This window comes from Paroedura picta, chromosome 3 (assembly GCF_049243985.1).
Source record: "Paroedura picta isolate Pp20150507F chromosome 3, Ppicta_v3.0, whole genome shotgun sequence".
NCBI lineage: Eukaryota > Metazoa > Chordata > Lepidosauria > Squamata > Gekkonidae > Paroedura > Paroedura picta.
Window position 1 is genome coordinate 61,498,198 of NC_135371.1, and position 23,036 is coordinate 61,521,233.

A 23,036-nucleotide genomic window follows, 5' to 3' on the forward strand; every position below is an offset into this window, starting at 1 on the left:
TACAGATAGCTTAGTATTCTTCCACAGTGTAATGTCTGACCCACGTGTTATGGAGGGGACAATCATCTTGTTAGGGTTTCCACAGATTTTGCACAGAACCCTTGCAGAGAATACAGATTTATTCAGCTTCAGCCCAAATAATGAGAGCAGCTGCAGAACACGACTGTTCATAAGCCAACTCTCAACTGAACAAGGATCAGCTGTGAGTTGGTTTCTGATTTCTTCCCTGCCTGGGTCCAAGCCTTGTTAGGAGACAGTGGTTTTTCATGGTGGAGATCAGAAGCTAAGCTTCTGCTAGCTGAGTTCCCACTTAGTTGGCTTCTGATTGCCTAGTCCTGAAGTTGTTGCTACTTTCCAGAACTGTTGGAACATAGCCAAGATTTTGGGGTGGGGGGAGGTGGAATCAGAAGCTGATGTGAAGGAGTGGGCTTTTGATCCTCCCCTCAAGAAATCACTGTGTCTTGGCAAGGCTGAGACAGACCAGAGTTTGAGATCTGAAGCCTCTTAGTTAATCCCCTGATCAGCTAGAAGTCAGCTTCTTTTCCTCCCCCCCAAAATGTGTCCCAGCATCCAGCTTGTGGGCATCAGAGTTTCCAGGGCTGGGAGATCAGAAGCCATCCTTGCCAATTCTTGCAGTCGTCTTAAAATGTTGCATATGCAAAGTGGCTAATCCATCATCATCCATTATTTGTCCATCATCTTCGGGACCTCTTTAAGGTCTGGAGATGTCCCGGAGGACTGGAAGAGAGCAAACGTTATTCCGATCTTCAAAAAAGGGAGGAAGGATGACCCTGGAAACTACAGACCAGTGAGTCTGACCTCTGTTGTGGGGAGGATAATGGAGCAGATATTAAAGGGAGTGATCTGCAAACATCAATTTGGTGATACAAGGAAGTCAGAATGGATTTGTCTCCAACAGGTCCTGTCAGACCAACCTGGTTTCTTTTTTGACCAAGTAACAGGTTTGCTGGATCGGGGAAATTCGGTTGATGTCATTTACTTGGATTTTAGTAAAGCTTTTGATAAGGTTCCCCATGATGTTCTGATGGATAAATTTGAAGGACTGCAATCTGGATTTTCAGATAGTTAGGTGGATAGGGAATTGGTTAGAGAACCGCACTCAAAGAGTTGTTGTCAATGGTGTTTCATCAGACTGGAGGGAGCTGAGTAGCGGGGTACCTCAGGGCTCGGTGCTCAGTCCGGTACTTTTTAACATATTTATTAATGATCTAGATGAGGGACTACTCATCAAGTTTGCAGATGACACCAAATTGGGAGGACTAGCAAATACTCCAGAAGATAGCGACAGAGTTCAACGAGATCTGAACACAATAGAAAAATGGGCAAATGAGAACAAGATGTAATTTAATAAAGATAAGTGTAAAGTTCTGCATCTGGGTCAGAAAAATGAAAAGCATGCCTACTGGATGACGGATACGCTTCTAGGTAACACTGTGTGTGAACGAGACCTTGCAGTACTTGTGGACTGTAAGCTAAACATGAGCAGGCAGTGTGATGCAGCGGTAAAAAAGGCAAATGCCATTTTGGGCTGTATCAACAGGGGTATCACATGAAAATCACAAGATGTCATAGTCCCATTGTATACGGCACTGGTCAGACCACACCTGGAGTACTGTGTGCAGTTCTGGAGGCCTCACTTCTTGAAGGACGTCGATAAAATTGAAAGGGTACAGAGGAGAGCGACAAAGATGATCTGGGGCCAAGGGACCAAGCCCTATGAAGATAGGTTGAGGGACTTGGGAATGTTCAGCCTGGAGAAAAGGAGGTTGAGAGGGGACATGATAGCCCTCTAAGTATTTGAAAGGTTGTCACTTGGAGGACGGCAGGATGCTGTTTCTGCTGGCTGCAGAGGAGAGGACACGCAGTAATGGGTTTAAACTTCAAGTACAATTATATAGGCTAGATATCAGGAAAAATTTTCACAATCAGAATAGTTCAGCAGTGGAATAGGCCGCCTAAGGAGGTGGTGAGCTCCCCCTCACTGGCAGTCTTCAAGCAAAGGTTGGATACACACTTTTCTTGGATGCTTTAGGATGGTTAGGGCTGATCCTGTGTTGAGCAGGGGGTTGGACTAGATGGCCTGTATGGCCCCTTCCAACTCTATGATTCTGTGATTCTCATTTCTGTCATACAAATCATTAGCTAAATGATTGTGGGGCTCACATTAAGAACTTTCACAAGAGTGACTTGGATCTTGCCAAAAATCTCAGCTGGTAGAATGATTTTCATCATCAGAGCATAATTTTTTCTGCCTCCCCCTTCTATATTTCCAAGCGCCCTCTAAGATGTTGCTTCTGAAGGATGGGAATCACCAGGAACAGCATGAGGGGGGAGCTGGAGGTCTACTGTAAGAGGTGGAAATTGGTAAAAATACCCCCCCCCCAGCATGCAGAATTGATTGATGGGATCCATCCTAACATTTGCACTGACATTAATAACACTAGCTATGAATGAGTGGGATACATGTTCCCAGAAACACTATGTTGTGATTTGAATGATAGGAAAATGCAGTATTCTGGCAACAGAAATGCCACCTGAAGAGAAGACATCTGGGTTCCATTAATAAATGTGTAACTACTGTGCTTCTTTTGTACAGAGAATGGGCCCTTAAATCAGTACGTCAAAAGAAAATAATCATGAATTTATTGTCTCTCTATAATGGCCAAGGCTCAATTAGTCTGGTTTGTGCTCTGCTTTTTGAAAGAAGAATGGATGGCATGTCTTTGGGTTTCTGAATTTTGGGTACATGCTACAATTTTCTTATCACGCAGTGCTCTGAGATCTTCAGTCCTTCTCCCCCCCCCCAAAAAAAAAAACCCACCCAGTTTTAAAGAAATCCCAAAAGCTACTGAGTCACTATAAGAATTTGTAGTCATAAGGAATTACAGAGCTAGAAGTGGTCTGAAAGAGACTAGGGACTGGCAAATGAGGGGTTCCTTGTGGACTGGGATTCCCTTTCCGTGTCTTCTTTGCTCCTCAGGTTTGTTTGAAAGTGGAGGAAGGACAACTAATGTCTACAGACCCACTTTCCCCCATCCCTACAGATGCCCCTGTTGTTTGTGGGTGAAGGGAAGAGCCCATGTAAGAATGTGTGAAAACAGCTGTTGGCCAGTCATATGTGAAAAAGAAGTCACCATAGGGGTGGGCTGATCATTCAGTACTATCGTTGCCAACTCCAGGCTCGGAAATTCCTGGAGATTGGAGGATGGAACCTGGGAAGCGCAGGATGTGTTGGAGGGAAGGTTCCTCAGCAGGATGCAATGCCATAGAGTCTACCCTCCAACCCTGCCATAGTCTAGAAAGCACCTGGAGGATGGAGCCCTACCCTATACCAGCTTGGTAAAATATCTGTAATGTTGCAGGTAGGATAGCGTGTGAGAGTTATATTTGTAGAAGGAAATGCATAACACCTGGTCCTGTTTTGCAGGAGGCATGAAGGCAACTCCTGAGCGCCTTCAAGTGTGTCTCCAGCCTTTTTGCTTCTGTAAATTATCTCAACTACCACAAAGTAGCAGCCCTGTCTGAGTAATGAAATGTAAATGAGCACCGTGCTCCCAGCACTGCTAGAAGGGTCTATTAAACGGGAGCAGGATTTGCCCAGGCCATGTGTGCATGCAGCCATTCAGCAGGCTCACCCTTTCCCTCCCATCTGTAACCATCTCTGTGTCTCCGCTCCCTCCTTCCCTCAACTAGTCTGCATGAAATTCCAGGTCTGTGAGCAGCCAGCTCTGTCCAATTTTCATTTCACACATCGTTGCCATTGGAAAATGGATACAATAACATAGGCAGGGGCATCCAAGCTGCGGCTCTCATCTGCTTCTCTCCCTCCCACCCCTTGTGTATTTGGAGGAGAGAGAGGGTTAGATAGATAGATTATAACCTTAGATACAGATAAATGGGGCAGGCTTCCTCCGCCTTCCCCACTGAAGTTGCAATTGTAAATTTAGTCCTTATTCGCCGACAGCTTCAGGTAGGACTCTCTGCTTCGAGGAAGGGGGAGGCAAGAAATAAAATAAAATTGACTCTCAAGGAACAGAGGCAGGAGGACAGAGAGATAAATGTGGCACACAACGACAGGACGCATTTAAGTGAAAGCTGCAAGCATCAATTTAGCCACACACCAAGTTAAGCATGATGGAATCAGTTACGATTAGCCCAGGTAAAAGGCACAAGCTTGGCAGCACTAATTATGCCTCTGCCAGCCCAGGGGGCTTAGGATTTAATTTCCCTCCATTTATTTGTGGCTCTTGTAAATTAGCAGAACAGGTTTGGTTTCTTGCAGGGCGGGTGTGTGTGTGTTGGGAGAATAATAGAAATTATTGTAGTGCCTTTTCTTTGCAACACGCTGCTTTTCAGATGTAGGTAAACATCCTTCCTTCCACATTGATTCTGTCTGCATCCAAGATAGTTCATTCAGTTCTGTTTTGTTTTTCCTCATGGGGCAAATGATATCCCTTTTGTTACCTGCATTTTCTCTCACCCAACAGGTTGCATGGCTCGTTCAAACAGGTATTTACTAGCTGAGCTAACACCGTGGGAGATATCTTGAGTGGGAAGCCATGGCTGGTCAACATAGGGAGAATTATCTGAGTCAGAGAAGGTTTGAGGGTGTCTGTTTTTTTCCTAAATAGCCACTATTTGCATAAACAGCAACAGATTGTTTCAAGTCTAACATCAGGCCCCTGCTTATCTAGAGACAGACAAAGCACAGTTGCCACAAGGCTTCCTGCGGGATGGACAGAGAGCTCTCAGCTGTGCTAGGTGGGTCTGATCTTTTCCTATCCATGCCTGCATTAACGCAGTGGCAGGGCAGCATAGTTCACCATGCCCACCTGGTTTCTTCATCTATACTTTACTGAAACAGAGTGGTTAGAAGCTGCAGAGAAACAGTTCTTGCTTCACTGATGGTAAATGTGAATCCGCTGTATTAATCATTTTTTCTCTGCTATGGATATCATTTGCTAATCCATTCATTCCTCACAATCCAATAGCCTTCACAAAATATTGCTTTACAGTGTTTCTTCTGCTACTTCCTTTCAAGAATGTACCTAATATGATTTATTTCATCTTATAGAATTATATAATAGAATCACAGAGTTGGAAGGGACCTCCAGGGTCATCTAGTCCAATCCTCTTAACAGTGCAGGAACTCACAACTGCCTGCCCACCTACAGTGACCACAATGTTATGCCCAAGTGATCCCTCCACCAAAAACCTCCAGAATCCAGCCTGGCGTGGAGGAAATTCACCTACCTTCCCACAGTGGTGATCAGCAATTCCCTGGGTATGCAAGGAAGGGCCACAAAAGACAAACACTGGGACATCTCTTCCTGCCCACCCACTCATAATCTGCCTAAATTCATAAACTCAGCATTTCTACCGGATGACTATCTAGCCTCTGCTTTAAAACTTCCAAAGGACAACCCACCACCTCCTGAGGAAGCCTATTCCACTGAGGAAACACTCTCTCAGGAACTTCTTCCAGATGTTTAGTTGAAAATTCTTTTGAATTAATTTCAACCCATCTCCTTTCACGCACGATTGCTACATAATCCTGTCAAGTGTGAGCTGTGGCAAGGGAGTGGTGGTGACATTTCTGATGACCCCACCTCTCTGCATTACTTGTCCTCCACCATCATTCCCCATAAAACTGATGGGGAGAAGGGTAAAGTTTCTCCATTTAGCTGCATGCTGAGAGGGTCAGTGGAGGAGTTTTAGTGAGCTCTTGCATGAGTCTGAAGGGTCAGGTTTTCCTGGTTTTCCTTTAGATGTTGCCTTTTCTGGACTTTGCTTGTCCTGAATGACTGGGGGATACAAGAGGCATTGACCAGTGCTACAGCTACTCAGCATCCATAGTCCTTGGGCAGCTGTCTGCACATAACCATCCAGGGATTGTTAGTTTCTCACCAAAGGAAAAATGGACACAGATCTGACATCAGGAATCACAAGACTGATAAACCTGTGGCAGAACACTTTAACCTTCCAAGACATTCAGTAGATGACCATTAAGTGGTTGCTTTTGTACAAAGGACAGAATGGAAACGGAAATGGCTGAAATACAAGTTATTACAAATACTTTTAATAAAACTTTGTTGGTCTTAAAGGTGCTACTGGACACTAAGGGCCATTCCGCACAATTGCTTTCACAAAGCAGAAACGCTATTTTAAATAGTGGAATCTCGGTGTTCCGCATACCTTCATTTGTAGTGGAATCTAGTAGCATTTCATTCATTCCCCACAGGTTTCTGGTCTCTCAGGAATCACTAGAAAGGAAGCGATTTTTTTCTGTGCTTGTTCCCGCCCCTGGCCATCAATCAAATAGAACAGCCAATGGGTGGTTGTTATCATGCTCCTGAAAAGCCCCTTTCCCTTTAAGCACAGTTTTTTAAAAACACACACACGTTTCAACGAATATGCCTTGATTCTTCGCAACATGGAGACCCATCTAGCTGGCATGTGAGCTGGCGATTCATTGTTACCACGCTCCCCCAAGTGGAAAAAAAAATCCCCCACACATACACGGGCGCGATTTTTGGCCGAAATTAAAGGGAACTGGTGAACGGGGGGCTGTGTTGTGCTTGGGGACTTAGGGGAGCTTTAAAGCACTCCTGTGGAGGGACTGTAGCCGGAGAAGCCTCGCTGTGAGAACGAAGCCTCGCTGGTTCGTTGGTTTCTCCGCTCCGAGGAAAAAAATAGCAATCGCTTTGCCAGAAGTTCAGAGGAGAGAGCCAGGGGGAGGGACTTTGTTGCAACCGCTACATTGAGAACGCACATGTCTTTTTCGCAAGTGTTGCAGGTTGTTGACAAGAGTGTAGCGATTTTCTGAGGGTGAATCCACATTTCCCGATTCCCCAGAAATCGCTACAACAAAGCGATTTTGGCGCTAGTGTTGCAGGAGTGTTGCAGATTGCTCACGACGTCATGCGGAACGTAGTTTTAGTGGTGAAAACAAAATGTAAGACTAGTGCTATATTAAAGTCGTGCGGAATGGCCCTAAATATGTTCTGCAGCAGCATCTGATGAAGGACCTTGCCTTTGTTGCACAGTTTCTAAGGAGAGCAAATCTTTCTAACTTCTTATTCCCAATTTTCCTAATGGACTGCTGCTGCACTTAGTGTTTGAACCAACAGGAATCCGTTGACAGCAACATTCTTCAGCCAGGGCACAGCTCCTGACAGCAGGGGCCATAAGGGCCACAGCCAGGATACAGTGCAAATTATTGTACATAACCCTTCTGCTATTCCATCAACCTAGTATGATGCCCACAAGCATTAGATTTATTTCATTCACATTTGTTCACGCCACAATTTCCAGCCAAAAGATTGAAGCAGTTCACCAGAACATTGAATAGACATTAAATAGTCCCTTTCCCTCTTATGTGTAATTTTGTTTGGGGGTTCTCTGAGCTCTGCATGTATATCTGTTTAAAGATAAAATCACTTTGGGAGACCTTTAGGCAGCCACTCAAATCTCGCTTTTGAAATAAGCACTAAACAACACACTTCCTCTTCTTGAAGCACTAAATGTTCTTATTTTTAACCTTTTTTCCTCTTAAGAACACACTTCAGAAAAATGCCTTGAAAAGCTGCTACCTGGGAGCCATAAATAAATATCTCCCAGGCTTACCTTTCACTGTGGTCTGTTTCATTTTATGTGTTGTTCAGACTGAAAGACATAAACAACAGTTATTTGTGGACTAGGCAGCTTCCCATGGATTTAGTTGAAGAACCTTGACAAAGATGGCATCTCTCTTTTGAAGACTTCTATTCTACCACAGCACAGATATCTTGAGCAATCACAAGTCTAGTCTAAACAACTTCATATTCCTAGGCTGCCTCAAAGCAGCTTCTAAGAGCTAGCTTCCCTCTGGGGAGATGTTTCATTACTGAGGGAAGGAAAACCTGAGAAGAAAGGCTAATTGGGTCCTGTGGCTAGGATGATGGAATATAAGTGGGGTTCAGTTTTATTGTCCAAACTGTGTAGAACAGCAAAGTGAGATTCCAACTAAAGATAACTACATATGTTCCTTCATTTATTTATTTATTTACTATTTACAAACTTGAACATGACGAACTTAACATTAATTCAAAAATAATACACAGTCATCTTTCACTGTACTTAGTAGACATAATTATTTACTGTAAAACTTGTTCACTTTTGTAAATTGCATAATTTCAATTTCTTGTAAGGTTATCAGTATTTTGTAACATTTGCAATAATAATAATAAGAGTTGGTTCTTATAGAAGAAGAAGAGTTGGTTTTTATATGCCGCTTTTCCCTACCCGAAGGAGGCTCAAAGCGACTTACAGTCGCCTTCCCAATCCTCTCCCCACAACAGACACCCTGTGAGGTGGGTGAAGCTGAGAGAGCCCTGATATTCCTGCTCGGTCAGAACAGTTTTATCAGTGCCGTGGCGAGCCCAAGGTCACCCAGCTGGCTGCATGTGGGGGAGGGAAGAATCGAACCCGGCTTGCCAGATTAGAAGTCCGCACTCCTAACCACTACACCAAACTGGCTCTATATGCCAACTTTCTATTCCCAAAGGAGTCTCAAAGTGGCTTACAGTCGCCTTCCTTTTCCTCTCCCCACAACAGACACCCTGTGAGGTGGGTGAGGCTGAGAGAGCCCTGATATTACTTCTCAATCAGAACAGCTTTATCAGGGCTGTGGCGAGCCCAAGGTCACCCAGCTGGGTGCATGTGGGGGAGTGCGGAATCAAACCCATTCATCTGTTGATGGTCTATTCTTTGATTTCCAAGATGTAGCAAATACTAGATGGGTTGCAGTTAACAAGTACAATGATATTATTTGCTACTGGAATAGCCATGACATAGTTAAGAAGAACCAGTTCAGTTCTTTCCATATCTGCAACAGTTGTATTTATTCAAACCTGTATAATCCCTGGATAAATTACAATGAACACAGATATAGCTCAGGCACAATATACAATTGTTTTTTCTTCATACATGAGTCCAGTAATTCTCATGTTACAATCATCATATGATTGTGATCATATCAATCAACATTTGATTTAAACCCCAAATTTATCTATGCCCAATTTCATTTGTTGTTTACACTTTTTGGGTTTTATGTGTGATCACTGTAACTTAAGTGGGCTTCTACAGAAAGACGTAGGGGGTCCAACTTTAAAAATGAAAGTGGTACGCAAAGCAGGGCAGCTCTAGAGCTACCACGGTCCTCCTCAAAGCCTCTCTCATCCTGGTCAAGTTGTGGCATCAGAGTCCTGGGGAGGAGGATTGTGGGCTCATAAGTGGCATGAAGAGGAGAGTTCTGCATTCCTTACTTGTATGCCCCTTCTTAAACTGGAATGCATGTTTTCTCTCTGATTATGGCAGATCTGCATTTAAACATGTGGAACTGCCCTATCAAGTTTACTTTGATCCTGAGGCAGAAGTAGTGTCACAACAATGATCAGCAGTATTAGGGCCCTGTTGTTGAGCTGTTGTGTGAATAGTGTATAAGTGAAGTGAAATTTTACAAATGATGTACATGTGTGAATAGAGTATGTGTTACTGATTTGTTTACTTGTTTAGAATATTTATATCCCTCCTTTCTCTTGTTGAAGTAAACAAATCAGTTTATAAAAATGCAATTTTAAAATGTAATAAAGCAATGCATCTTCAGTATAAAAAGAAATTACATGTATCCAACTTCAAAGTGGAAGAAGTTCTTACAGCCTGCAGTGCCTTCCTCCAACTTTAAGATGGTCGTCCACTGGAGGAAGACTTCTTAGACTGTAGCAAGGCTTCAGATTTTGCTCCATGGAGCAATAGGTGTGGTATTGTGACAGCTCCATTCTTTTAATCCAGGCCAGTGTTTTAGACTGCTCTAGTCCACTCCAGGACTTCATGTGGGCAGCAACATGGATAAAGGAAGTGTAGCTCCAGACAAAGAAAGAACTGGATTTAATAAGCTGTGCTCTTGCCTGAAACCATGCTGCTTCCTTATTCTGATACCAAACATTAAGAGCTTTTTAATGCTTACCTTTTTAATGAGAAAGGCTCAGCACCTATTTTGCCTCTGTGTTTTCCCAGAAGGATATGGACACATCTACAGATGGTAGTAGGCAAGGTATAGTGTTCAAGTGATGAGCTGACATGGACAGGCTGTTGAGAGGCACCTGGCTACAGTGGATTAGTTCAAATCCCCTGGGCCAGATGATGTGAACCTGAGAATTTAAAGGACTTTCTGGAGAGGTTTTGGAACTTTATCATCTTTAGGATCTCTTGGAGGACTGGAGAGGTGCCAGCAAGCTGGAGGAAAGTGAATGTTATCCCAATCATCAATAAATGAAGGAGAGATTACCTAGGAAACTACAGACCAGTGAGTCTGACCTCAGTTTCAGGGAAGATAATGGAGCAAATTTTAAAAGTGGTGATATGCAAACATCTGAAAGACAATTTGTTGATCTGGGGAATTTAGCACAGATTTGTCCCCAACAGGTACTGCCAAACCAACCTGATTTCCTTCGGGTCTTGTCATAGTCCCATTGGATATCGCTTTGGTCAGACCGTACCTGGACTGGTTCTGCAGCAATGAAAATGCTGCTGTGGCACTCATAAAGCTCTGCGGAACTCCAAATGTCTTACACCAAAATCTGACTCTTAAGGTGCAGAAACAAATGTAATACCAGCTCGCTCCGTGGTTTGTGAATCCTTAGAAAACACAGGATGTTTCCGCACAAGGACCAATGTTGCCAATTGGTTCCACAAAGCGGAAATGCTATTTTTAAAAGTGCAATCTCGGCATTATGCATATCTGCCTTTGTAGTGGAATCCAGTAGCGTTTCATTTGTTTCCCACAGGTTTCAGGTCATGCAAAAATTGCTAGAAAGGAAGCGATTTTTTCTGTGCTTGGTCCCACCCCTGGCCGTCAATCAAACGAACAGCCAATGGGCGGTTGTTATCATGCTCCGGAAAAGCCCCTTTCCCTTTAAGAACAGGTTTAAAAAAAAAGAAAAACACACATTGCAACGAATATGCCTTGATTCTTCCTAACGGAGAGACCCATCTAGCTGGCATGTGAGCTGGTGATTCATCGTTACCACGCTCCCCTGAGTGAAAAAAAATCCCCCCCCCCGCACGGGTGCGATTTTCGGCCAAAAATAAAGGGAACTTGCAAACGGGGCTGTGTTGTGCTTGGGGACTTAGGGGAGCTTTAAAGCACTTCTGTGGAGGGACTGCAGCCGGAGAAGCCTTGCTGGGTGAATGAAGCCTCGCTGATTCGTTGCTTTCCACTCGCTCTGAGAAAAATAAAATGGCGATCGCTTCGCCGGAAGTTCGGAGGAGAGAGACAGGGGGAGGGACTTTGTTGGAACTGCAACAATGGGAACGCACAGGTCTTTTTCGCTAGTATTACAGATTGTTCGCAAGAGTGTAGTGCTTTTTGGAGGGTGAATCCACTTTTCCCAATTTCCTTTGAAGTGCTACAATGAATCGCTTTTCACGGAACTGTTTCAGTAGTGTTACAGATTGTGTGCGACGTCTTGCGGAACTGCAAATTAATAGCGTTTACAGTTTGCAAGCCTTCTGCTACATTAAAGTCATGCGGAATGGACCACAATTTCTCCTGCTCCCCTTGGAAAACAATTTGCAGTAATTCTAGTCTGCTTCCTCCTCCATTCCTGCCACCAGTGATATTGTCATAGATACATATCAATGCCTAATGTCTGATTCTCCTCCCACCCCTCCAATATTTTTGGATTGAACTGGATCACATTACAATGCGAATTTGCAATAACAATATGCCCACTTTCTAGGAATGCTACAGAAAGTTAACTTTAAGGCAAAAACTCCACATTCCCCCCCACCTCCCCTGTCTTTCCCTCTTGCAGCTAAACACACTTTCGTTCCATGATTTTAAGCGCAGTGGGGCACTTTGTAACTTTTGTGCAGATGAACAGCTGTGTCATGGCAGTGAACATGCTTTGTCTTCATGCATGCTTAGTGATTGAGCACATATCAACAGAAGACACACGTCTCTTTTTTGCATGATTTGGGTGCCACGGGAATCGAGGGATGGGGTGTGTGATTTTTTTGTTGTTGATTGCATTATGATATAAGTGCATCATTTTGTGTTCTCAGACCCCCCTAAAAACTGGGGGAGGAATGACAGGAGGCAGGACAGCCCATGCTCCCAACAGAAATACAAACACATGCCATGACTGGATTCCTGACCAATGTTGGGAGAAAACCACAGATGCAGAATGCCAGGTGCAAATTCAGAGTCTACATTTAGAATCTGATGTGATGAAGACACACTGGCAAATCATGACTGCAGAATCAGTCCTGGAGTACTGTGTGTAGTTCTGGAAGCCTCACTTCAAAAAGGACATGGCCAAAATTGAGAAGGTTCAGAAGAGAATGACGAGGACAATCCAGAGTGTCAGGATCAAGCCCTATGTGGAAAGGCTAAGAGACTTGGCAATGTTCAGCCTGGATAAGAGGAGGTTTAGAGGGGTCATGGTTGCTCTCTTTAAGTATTTGAAAGGTTGTCACTCAAAGGAAGGCAGGGAGCAGTTCCTGTTTGGAGCAGAGGATACGACCCCTAGTAATGAGTTTAAACTACATGTAGAAAGACATCAGCTAGGGTGAAAAAATTAGTTCAGCATTGGAATTGGCTGCCTAAGGAGGTAGTGAGCTCCCCCTCAGTGGCAGTCTAAGCAGTGACTGGACAGATACTTATCATGAATGCTTTAGGTTGATCCTGCATTGAACAGGAGGCTGGACTAGATGGCCTGTATGGACCTTTCCAATTCCATGATTCTATGAATACAACAGTAGGATCCAGGTGAAGAAGAAGAAGAAGAAGTTTAGAAGTCCGCACTCCTAACCACTACACCAAACTGGCTCTCCAGGCTAATAAATAAAATAAAATTTAAGAACACAAATAGCAACCAACTAGCTATAGTCAAAACAAAACCATAATTGAACATGCTGAAAACTGAAAATCTGTAAAACTTTGTGAGTTTCCAGTGGTTTGGATGGGGAGGGGGCGTCTGTCCTCCTCAGTGATTAGAAGACCAAACAGGCAATTGTGCCGTAAGCTGTGCTATGTTACCTTCTTGACAAATAGCACTGAGTAGTGGCAGTGAGCACTTGGAATGCTCAGGCTTTCTTTGTCGGAAAATTAATGACCCCGCACCACTCTGGTTAATTGTTAGTGATTGCTGCACATTAATTATTAACTTTCCTCAATTGCAGGCTATTAAGGATAAAGTAGCTGGGAAACTGACAGGCTTTGCACTTCACAATGATATTAAGGTCTTCTCTGAGGCCCATGAAGTTTGGTGGGTAATAAAGCTCAACTTCCTGACTGGGGCAGGGATCTTACCTGGGGGAAACAATTTTGCCCAGCTTGAATCTTTCGAAGAGGCAGTCTCCATCACTATTACAGTCTAATAATAGCCAACAATCTTTTATTGTTCAGATCTGAAACTCATCTTTAACGACACATAGTAGCACAGAATTCACATTTCAGTTTTTACTGCATATTGCCTGACTTTCTCTATCTCTCTTCTTTTCCTCTGCATTCTTCTTAGCTTCTTCTCTTTCTGCCTGTCTTAGAAGCCTTTTAGAAAAGAGAATGGTGCCCAGGTTGCTGACAGTGGGTTGAATCCAGCAATGTGCAAATAGAAGAAGAAATCTACTTAGTGTAGCTGTGCTTGCAGAATGGATTGCACAAGATTTTGTGCAATATCTCCCACTTCCATCCTTGTTTGCACATATAGCCAATGACATACTCACCCAAGATATTGTGCTACATTTCTCACTAGCCCATGAAGTCAGCCTTCATACATTTCAACTTGAAACACATTTTGAAAATTGTTCAGTGATTCTCCTGAATGCCTACCCTGTCATTATGTTTCTTATTACGGCACAGTGCACAGTAGATCTCTGTGAAGAGCTATTTTTCTTAATTAATTAATTAATTAATTAATTAATTACTGCGCTCCCATGAGCAGAGAAATTACTTTATTTTATGGTATCAAGAAGGGTAATAATCTCCTCCCTCTCCCAGATTGTATCTCCAGGAGCCATTTTGAGAATGAAGATGCTGCAAGGTTCACTTCCTGAAAACCCAATATTAGCTGTACAATATCTTCTGCAAGCAGAAACTGAAGCAGGGATACAATAGGTTGAAATTTGTACAGGTTGCCATGGTTTTCTCTTGTGTCTCCACTTGTGCAAGAGCTCCAGTATGAGTGGAAATTTCATCGTGGATCTAACCCATAGCTCACCATAGTTTGGGGCACCAGGTACAGTTGTGGGCTCTAACCCACCACTTAAAGAGCAATGCTTTGAGTATCAGGACTGGCTCCCCAGTTTCCTAAGCAGAACCCTCCAGCCTATGCTTCAAACTGCCCTTTCAGCTACTTCACCCCTTTTGTTGCAAGGGCTACTTCTCCCTTGGGAGGCATATATTGCAAAGTGAGGTTGTAAGGTGATGACTTTGCAGTAAGAAGAAGAAGAGCTGGTTCTTATATGCTGCTTTTCTCTACCCGAAGGAGGCTCAAAGAGACTTACAATTGCCTTCCCTTTCCTCTCCCCACAACAGACACCCTGTGAGGTGGGTGAGGCTGAGAGAGCCCTGATATCACTGCTTAGTCAGAACATTTTTATCAGTGCCGTGGTGAACCCAAGGTCACCCAGCTGGCTGCATGTGGGGGAGTGCAGAATCGAACCCGGCATGCCAGATTAGAAGTCTGCATCCCTAACCACTACACCAAGCTGGTTAAAGGAATACCTGCAAGAAGCACTTCTTAAATGAAAAATATGAATCAGTGGGAAGAGATAATTTAATTTGTAGAGCTGAATGCATCATTCCTCTCCTATTTCCAATGAGTCCTCTGTGGGCCCTGGCCAGGTCTGGAAAACAAGGTCATGTTACGTCCATATTGCCTCTCCACCCAGTTTCTTTATCGTAGCCTCAGACCACCTGGAAGTTACTGGTGCAGACTGGAGTGTGACTAGCTTTCGGTATACTCTATTACTAATTTACTCTAAATAGAAACATACAATCTACTTACTTAAACACAAAAGATTTCTAGTCCATTACAGTGCAGTTGGCATAATAGTTGGGAGAAGTGAAACTGTGAGTTGGGTAATAAAAATGAAATGCTCATGTTTACTGGGTTTGGTTCAATGAGATTAAAGTGAATTTAGGATTGGTCTAATTTGAATAATCTTAATTCAGACAAAAAGCTATTTAGTTTCCCATAATTCTTTGAAGTTAATCATAAAGTTACCAATTCTCTTGAAACCAACTATCCAATGCAGAACAATGCAGTTTACTCTGTTTGGGTTTAAATTACAATTATTTTAATCTGGTTTTATCTTCCCCGGATACACAGGGAAGGCTAATTCCTCTTAAATCAATGCTTCATTAGGTTAGAGTTAAACTACAATATCACTAGCTACAGCCTCTCAAGTGAACCTCTCAGCCTCTCAGAGAATTAGGGAACTGGCCCACTGGACTTGCGCTGGAAGGATAATGCATAGCATCAGTTCATATCCTGAATTATTGTCATGTGGGCCAGATTGTGCTTTATTGTCTTGGAAGCAAGTCTGGGATACAATTCAAAAAACACAGATGTGTCTTTACTACTACTGAATTTATTACTGAATTGCTAATTTACCCTTGTCCAGTCATTCCACATTTCTGTTTATCAGCTACCATTTTTGTTTGTTTTTGTTGCCCAGTCACAGCTGACTTATGATGACTCTGAAGGGTTTTCAAAGCAAGACGTATTCAGGGGTGGCTTGCCATTGCCTGCTTCTTCATAACAATCCTGATTTTCCTTGGTGGTCTCCCATCCAAATACTGATCAGGGTCAACCCTGCTTAGCTTCTAAGATCAGACAAGATTGAGCTAGCCTGGGCTATCAAGGTCAGAGCACCATTTACATTTCCGGTTAGTATATAATTTAGAAAAAGATTGATTATTAATGTGGAAATGGACATCACCTAACAATACACATGTGACCAATATTACATCCTCTGGGTAATACAGTTCCCCAGAAAGTTTGATCCAACACACCCATGAAGAGGCCCTGTATTTGCACAATGCCTCCCCCTGCATGCCACTTGCTCAAGTCACATGATTTAATCTTTAGAGCAAACTAACATTTGCTTATTTATTATATTTATATACCACCCTCCCGGAAGGCTCAGTGTAGTTTACATCAAACAGGAGCAATATAAATAACTCACTTTATAATAATACAATAATAACAATAAACATTATGAAATGATAACACTGGGGAGGACGATAATTCAGTGTGTACTGATGGCCCAGTGGGATGAGTAAGTCTGCAGAGATGGTTGTAGGAGGGAGGCTCAGGGAGGCCAATGGGAAGCTATGGTTCGGGTCAACCTCAATCAAATGCCTGGTGGAGAAGCTCCCTTTTGCAGGCCCTGTGGAACTGTTTGAGTTCTGTCAGGGCCCTGATCTCCTCCGGGAGCTCATTCCACCAGGTGGGGGCCAGGACAGAGAAAGCTCTGGCCCTGGTTGAGATCAAGTGGGTTTCCCTGGGGTCAGGGATCACCAGAAAGTTGGAGGTGGTGGAACATTAGGCTTTTTGAGGGGTGTAGGCTAAGAGGTGGTCCCTCAGGTATACTGGGCCCAGACCGCATGTGGCCTTGAAGGTGATAACCAAAACCTTAAGCCTGATCCGGAATCTGACCAGGAGCCAGCATGGCTGCTGGAGGATGGGCTGAATGTGGGACTTCTGAGGTATTGCTGTGAGGACTCTGGCAGCTGCGTTCTGGACCACTTGTAGTTTCCGGATAAGAGTAGGCCAGTGTACAGCGAGTTGCAGAAGTTCATTCTAGAGGTGATGTCACGTGGATCACTGCGGCTAGGTGTTCGGGGGCCAAGTAAGGTGTTAGTAGTCTGGCTTTGCAAAGGTGGTTAAATGCCAGTCATGCTACCATCATGATCTAAGCCTCCATTTAGAGGGAGGCATCAAGAATCACACCCAGATTCCTGACAGAGTGGGCGACTGATAGCTGCACTCCATTCAGGGTCAGTAGGTGCGCTTCCTCGCTTGGGCTCTTTCTGCCCAGCCACAGGACCTCCGTCTTTGAAGGGCTGAGCTTCAGACGACTCTGTTTGAGCCATCCCATCACTGCTTCCAGGCAGCTGGCTAATGTTTCTGGGGGAGAGTCAGGGTGGCCATCCATCAGGAGAAAGAGCTGGGTGTCATTGGTGTATTGGTGACAACCCAGCCCAAACTTCTGCACCAGTTGAGCAAGAAGGTGCATAAAAATATTAAAGAAGATTGTAGAGACAACTGCCCCCTGAGGATCTCTGCAAGTGATGGCTTGATGAGCTCTCTTCTAGTGCTGCCCTCTTCTGCAATCCCAGATAAAGGAGATCAGCCACTGAAGGGCAGTATAAATTTACATCATTTATAGTCTACCTTTCTTACTTGGACTCAAGGTGGATCACACAGAGTCAATACAATAAACACATGGAACATTCAATAAACAACGCAATCGAATTAGAGTTGCAGAACCAACCAGAAGTCTAAAAACAGCACAGAAGGGAAACATAAGTATTACTTTAACACATTAAACAATGCAAAATCCCATTGAAGGTTTCTAGTTTCAACAGGCTTTACTCAGCAGCATAGACACACTCTCTAATAATTTTTCCAATCTTTGTGAATCCTTAAGTGCAGTGCAGCTGTACCGTCTGGGTAGAAAATCCCTCTTGAATAATTCAGTTTTGCCATGAGAGTGGAAGCCTTCTTGACCTCCTCAGGCAAGCCACTCCCCGGGGCCGCAATACAGATGACACATGCACGGGAAGTTGTTGATTTTGTAGGTTAGCAGTTGCAGAAGGCCCTGCTGTGACGAGTGAAGCTGTCATGGCAGAGCATAGCAAGAGAGGTGGTCACACAGATATGAGGGTCCAAAGCCAGGAAGGACTTTGTATGTGATAGGTAATGACTTAAATCAAACCCAGTAACTGATGGGCAGCTAGCAGACTGTCTATGGGATGGAAGTAATATCCATGTTCCATTTTAATATTACATCCAAACCAGCCCTAGCTGTCCAAATCATTATTTTATTTTATTCCCGAAGGTATTGGAAAGCATTGTTCACAACTGGCTCCTTGTTCTGGATTGGAGGGCAACCATAACCCATTTGCAGGTTTGGATGTAGTGGCAAACTAGGATGTGTCCTGAAATGGATGTATCTAACTGAATCAGAGGACACAAGGGGAGGAGCACACAAGCTCATGGCATATTCACAAATCATGGTTTGACAAAATGTTTGAGCCAGACAAATAACCTGGCAGACAAATAAAACCAGATGTAGAATTCAATCTCTCCTTCCTTGGATTTAAAAAAATGAAGAAAGAAAAGCAATTACGGAATTAATTACGGGTGGGATCAGCCCAAGCCCTCCCCTTTAGCCCCTCCTGGACTCAAGAGCCCAGCCTCAGATGTTGAAGCTACCCATTTGAATTTACCACTATAACCTTAAAACACTTGTTTTAATTGCAGTTGTTTTGGCCCAACATTTGGCATTATTTTGCACATAGAATTGTCTTGTGGTATTTTCCTTTTTTGGAAGGGGTTTTCAATCAGGGTTCCATGAAACCCTGGGGTTTCTTGACAGCCCTGGAAGGATTTCCTGAATTGATAGGAGTTCATTCATTTCTTATCTATTTTTTTTTAATTTGACTAACATATATGAGGTGATTTAACCATATGTGGTCATGTCAACCTAAAAGCCCCCTCCCAAAATGGCCAGTGATGAGCCTGGAGGGGGTAGGAAGGGGAGGGCCCCCAGGGTGACATGTACATGTACACAGCTTTGCTTCTCAACCATATTTTGCATGATCATGCCACTTCTGTAGTTTTTGGAAGCCTGAAGAATGTTTCAGGGGTTTCTCAGTGGTAAAAAAGTTGAGAAAGGCTGGGCTGTGGTTATATAGATGGTACTACACTGTTCCTAGTAATGACACCATGTGGTTTCTATCTTAAGCCTAAAATCTGGTTCTCAAGGACACTGATCTGAAGAGTGTACACATGGGGTGACGAGTGTCTCTTCATTCTACACATTAACCTACACAGGCACATTTGAATGGTGGCTTTGGCTCCTATGTCGATGGAGTGGAGGGGAAAGAGGAATCATTTCAGTTTTTGCTAGATTCAGAGTCTCATGTTGGAGTTCCACTGGAATCAGTGCTTCAATTTTCACTAAACTCCCAGTATTTATGTGTATCCTGGTAACAAAAGCATGGGTGGGAGTTCTTTTTCCAGCTGCAAATCATACCAGTGTGGCTGAAAAGAAAGCAATGTGTTTTCTTGCTGCACATAAGGCACAAAGCTCAGCATCATACCCCAAAGAAAATATAATCACTCCCAATTAGATAACATTAGTAATTGGGATTAGCAATCAAAGGCTGTCCATTTACAAGCAATTCCCAGTAATGCTGAGTAATTGACAGTAATTAAGCACTAATTAATTCATGCTGGGACTGATCCTGTTTTGAGCCAGTCAGCATCATTAAATCCCCCTCTAGCTTCTTTGAATGAGGGATCAGGCTCTGTGTAGACACAGGAGGAAACATCAGCCAGTGATGTCTGAAGCCTTACTTATAATTTAACATCATAATGAATTTTTAACAGAGCTAAGTGGAGTTTTCCTTGCCTCCACATGGCATTCGTATTTGAGAAGTACTTGATCAATGTTTAGATTAAGTCTCAGTAGTTCCTAGGGAGTAATAACACATGGCTATCGAATGGCAGAGGGGGTCAAAAGTGGATGACCCTCCTTGAAAAATTACCCCTCCCCTCCTTTGCACCAAGCCCTGTATACAGGCATGATGATGGTGTTTGCTTTTCTAACCATTTATTGTCCTTCCAAATCCTTCTGCTACCTATGCAAAAACTGTGCTAGGATTGGAATATAGTTCTTCATTACTGGCTAAACTGTAAGGACCAGGCCAATTTTTATGAATCCATATATCTGAATGAAGAACTGGCTGAAAATAGTCCTATCAGACACTTATATGTTGCACCTTATATTCTTGGTTTAGAAAAGCCATAAAATGATACCTAGAAAGGCTTGATGTTTATTATCAACAACTCCAGTTCTGGTATCCCCAGCACATAACAGTTGGAAGTCAGCTGGTAGGTTTTTGGGAATGTACTGAAAATCTGGAACCAGAAAACCAAAACTCCATTATCTGAATACATTTTGCTTAACATCTTTAAATAGGACAGGGTCCTATTAAATAAAAGAGTAAGGCCACCTGGCGAGGAGTTAGGGCTGGCCCTGTCCAGGATAAAAACTCAGAGGGCCCAATCATGAGCCGTGAAGCGGCTCCTGATTGGGCCCTCCGAGTGTCCATCCAGGGCCAAGCAGCCAATGGGGAGGCGCGCAAAGTGCCTTCCTATTGGCCCCTCACCAGGACAGACCAAAATTCCATTCACCCAGCCCAGTCTGGCTGCCAGTCTGCTCCTGACCACCAAAGGGAGAGGAGGTCAGTAAGGCTGCCAAGGGGGATGAGAACAGAGACTTGGCCAGGCTGTGCCAGCCCTTTTCGCCCCAAGGCTGTCCTCACTGTCATGTCCAACTGTAAATTGCCTCAGAACCCTGACAGAGCGGCCAGGAGGCTGCAGAGTGCTCCCCCTCCCCCCTTCAGGCCTGCTGCGAAGGAGCCTCTGACAGGCCCTGGCTGAGGGGAGGAGGCCTTTCCAAGAGCAACGCAGGGGAGCCTGAGGGCCTTCCTTTTGAGGGGGGGGGGGACTTTCCCCTTCTGCCAAACAGTTGCCTGACAGGGAGGCCACAGAAAAGCCCCTTCTCACTTAAAATACTGCTCTGGCCGGGGTTAGACACAGCCAAGCCATGTGTCTTTCTTCTTTGCAACTCTCTGCAGATTTGAGGCCACTGCACAGCGTTATTCTGCAGAGGAAGCTGGCTCTTTTGTCTCCTGTTTCATCTGCACAACAACCCTGTGCAGTAGGCCTCAAGTCTTTCAATTCAACAACAACCTGTGTGGGAAGCCTTAAATGTTTCTTCTCTACCACAACCCTGTCCAAAGTAGCCCTTTCTGCCTGGGGAGCTGATCTTTATACTCTGCAGGTGAACTGTAATTCCAGGAGCTCTCCAGGCCACACCTGTAGGTTGGCTACCCCTGGGTTGGAAATATTCCTGGAGGTTTGGAGGTGGGACTTCAAAATCGTACAATGCCTCAGAGTCCAGCCTTCAAATGAGCCATTTTTGCCTGCAGTTGGTAGGGAGTGGTGGAGGAGTGTCCCTCCTGGCCTATGGGTTATGGCCAGCCCTTATCAGCAACTGTTTGTATTCTGGGGCGCAGACAGGCAGACCAGCATCAGTCCTGTGAGTCTGGAAAGTGCAGGAAGATCTAAATAAATATTTACAGCCTGAAACTAAATAGAGAACAAGTAAATGTCTGGAGACACATCCTAACTGAAATAGTAACTGGCAAATAACCTTGGCCTGGCAAATAAAAAAACAGTATTAAAAACCTTACTAAGGTCAAAACTGCTGTGCACAGACAGTCTTCCTCTTAGGGTTGCCAGCTACCCCACCTCCCTCATGGGGAGTCTGCTATGGGGAGAGAAGGGGAAGACGATTGGAAAATGCTTTGAGACACCTGAGGCCTGCTGGGTCACTGCGGCCCATTCCCAGTTCTCTCAGATCTCTCACAACCCCACATACCTCACAGGTTGACTATTGTGGAGAGACAAATGGAAAAGGTGTTTGTAAACCGCTTTGAGACTCCTTTGGGTAGTAAGCAATAGGGTACAAAAATCCGTTCTTCTATGGAGCAACCATGAAAGAAGCATGTGGGCACATTTTACCAACAGTGAAAATATGGGAGACAGAAGGAACAGGGTGGACACCTGTGTACTGTGACTACCCTATGTGTATTAGGGCAGAGGGGCATTTCGGTGAATGTGGCCTAATTCACACAAGAAGGGAAATGACGCAGAACTGGGGGGAATTGGTTGCCATGTAATCTTCCCCTAATCAGACTTCCCCTCCAGTCTGATTTTCCCTTCACATATCTGAGGACATGGCTCTGGAAAGCTCATCTGTAACCACTATGCCACAATTCCCAAAGGTCAGTCCTCTCCCACAATCAACAAACATTCCACACCACAGGTTCTTGACACCCATATCTCCACACCCATGGCCTCATTTGCCACCATGCCACCACAACCTCCCACACAACACACATGACAATCCCATGCCCTTACAGACTGGACAACTCCTCCCCTTCCTCTTCCCACTGCCAAGCTCTAGCGCCCGTTGTATTCTTGGAGACAACGGGCTTTGCCCCTAGTACAATATATTTGCAAATAAGATCATTGTTTATTGAGAATGTTTGCATCCCACTTTTTTCACACAGACGTTACTCAAAGCAGCTTTACCTGACTACTGTCAAGGGCAGACAAAACTCACAATCAGGCTTCTATAGAAAGAAAGCTTTAATTGGAAGCAGATCTGAGCACTTAAACATCTCAAGTCAAGACTGTTCGATATCGGGGAGGCAAGCAGTTATCAATACAATTCTCCCGCCGAAACCAGGCCCATTCCCAAGGGGAGGGTGTCATCCCCCACCCAGGTGCCATCCCAGGCTTCCTGCCAAAGTGTCTAAGTTAGCGCGGCCTTTGTCAGCCCGGCACCCCAGGCTGCAGATAAGATGTTTACAGGGACACTGGTAACAATGTATCACGGCAGGGAGAACTTGCATTGTGAAAGCAGACGGATCAAAGGAAGGGGGGGGATCAAAGAGATACTACAGAAACATAAGCATTTTTGTTACATGGGAAAGGCAGCAAGAGCACAGCACACAATGATGGAGTCTCTCAGGTTCGATGGAATCAAATATGGCAGAAGCAGGGGACTGATCCTGACATTCCTCCAGTCCAATAACACCTTCCCCCCTCACCCCCCATCAATGGGTCGTGGACAGTGGGGTAACTCCCGATGAAAATCCCGCA

General features: G+C 44.2%; 1 protein-coding gene across 4 annotated transcripts in view; it reads left to right on the forward strand.

Annotated features, from left to right (window-relative positions):
• CACNA2D2 (calcium voltage-gated channel auxiliary subunit alpha2delta 2) overlaps positions 1-23,036 on the forward strand; it is an 861,961-nt gene that overhangs the window by 690,341 nt on the left and 148,584 nt on the right. The gene's annotated exons all lie outside the window — the stretch shown is intronic.